The sequence below is a fragment of the Myotis davidii genome, unplaced genomic scaffold (assembly GCF_000327345.1).
Source record: "Myotis davidii unplaced genomic scaffold, ASM32734v1 scaffold448, whole genome shotgun sequence".
NCBI classification, from domain to species: domain Eukaryota; kingdom Metazoa; phylum Chordata; class Mammalia; order Chiroptera; family Vespertilionidae; genus Myotis; species Myotis davidii.
Window position 1 is genome coordinate 2891463 of NW_006383009.1, and position 2191 is coordinate 2893653.

Consider the following 2191-nt stretch of genomic DNA (forward strand, 5'->3'; position numbering starts at 1 on the left):
TACTCTACCAGTGTGCAGGGCAACTGGGGGTCCCAGGGCCTGGCTATGGAGATGACACGGCTCTGGTGGGCAATAGGGAGCATCCAGAGAAAAAAGGATGTGGGAAACTGTTTATTGCCTTCACTATCTGATAAACATAGACAGAGAACCCCCTGAAGGCTGGATGCCTTTGAAGCCCTAGCAGAGGTCAGCTAGGCGCCACCTCCGTTTGTCCAGACAGTGGTAGCTGAAACTGCTCCCCCATTTATTATTATGTAAATCCTTGCTGATGGGCTAGTCTGCCTGTTAATGCGGGGGTTGCCTGCCTAAGGGCTATGCTATGGGTGCATCCCAGATCAAAAAAAGCTTGGTGAGGCCTGAGCACGGGAGGAAGTCCTTCGGGACTTGGCCGCCTGGTCCCCCAATATTGCAAAATTATCTTGTGTCTTTTTCTCTCATTTGTTGTGCGGCTCCTCTTTCAGATACCGAACCCTACTCCACGCAGAACATGGAGAGAGTCTTACTCAACAAAAGGAGACTATGCAATGCTTGAATGACTGCCTGGCCTCCTACCTAGAAAGAGTCAGGAGCCTTGAGGCTGATAATCAGAGATTGGAGAGCAAAATCCAAGAACACCTGGAGAAGAGAACCCAGGTCAAAGACGGGGGGCATTATTATTTCAAAACCATCAAGTCCCTGAGGGCTCAGATCTTTGCAAGTTCTGTGGACAATGCCCATATTGCTCTGCAGATTGCCAATGCCCATCTTGCTGCTGAAGACTTCAGTCAAGTATGAGACAGATCCGACCATGCACCAGTGTTTGGAGAGTGACGTCAAAAGGCTCTGAAAGGTCACTGACTACCCCAATGTCACTTGACTGCAGCTGCAGACAGGGATTGAGGCTCTCAATAAGGAGCTGCTCTTCTAGAAGAAGAGCCACAGGGAGAAAATAAATTATCTACAAAACCAAATTGCCAACTCTGGGTTGACTGTGACAATAAATGCCCCCAAATCTCCGGACTTCAGCAAGATCATGGTGGACACTGTGGCTCAGAAGAGAGTCTGTTTCTAGAGCATTAATAACTAACTGTCTCTACACATCTTAAGAGATCATTAGACATTTTATAAAACCTTACTTATTTTAGTTTAAGGTACTAGGAAAACAAAATACATGGCTCATAACACTTTACGTGAAGAAAGTGTGGGTTGGGAAATCAAACCAATAAGAAGCAAATCTGAGTCCCAGGAGGGAAATCCCTGGTCTAGAAACTGGTGCAGGAGTCAGCACCCTCTCCCAGGCGTGGCAACAGGAAACACGTTGTGATTTGTTTAGTGGCCAAAGCTATGGAGAGTCACGTGCAAGCATGTGCATGGACACGGGGAAGACCCACCCGGCCAATGCACCAATTTTTAAGTTAATCTCTCCTCACTCCTTCCGGTTACATCCCAAGTCTTCAGGTTTCTGCAGAGCTGAGAGCCTGAGGCCTGCTCAGCTTTCTTCTAGCTTGTCCCCTACCTCTGGAGCAACCAGGTTCTCAGTGAGACAATATTTGCCACATATAGCATAGTGTCTGGACACAAGAAGATATTTCAATAAACATGGTTAGCACCTGTGAGGCAAATGTTGGCTGGTTATTTTGTCCTTTCACCTTGACATGCTTGGAAAGATCTCAACAAGGACTTGGCATGTCTCTTCAGAAAGCTCCCAGTCCCTGAATTGAAGGGTGTAATAACAGAAGGGAGACCACATACTGACTTGCAGTCATGCTACTGGATGAAAACTGGCCAGGGAGGATAGCTAACTCAAACACAAAGAATTTCTAAGCCACAGGAATCTCCTAAGATTTCGTGTGTGAAACCAGTTTTCTAGATGGCAATTCTGTGGGAAAGAAGGAAAGAATGTAGTTGGTAAGTTTGTTGGTTATTCTTAACCCCAAATCTCACTGGGGCTACGACTCTATAAATAATCCTATTAATGTGGAAGAAGTGTATCATTTTGTAAAAACAAAACTGAAACACAACAGAAATAGAAATCAAAGAGCTGATTTGCGTGTTCTTTTGCCCTACCAAAGAAAGGCAAGAGAGAGGGAAGTCCCTGGAGCCGTGGTTTGTTTCACTGGCTTGGTGTCCGAATTGGCGAATTGGCTCCGACTGAGCTGGGATGCCGGCCTTGAGGCCTATCTGATGGTTGGGCACCTGTCCTGTGATGAAG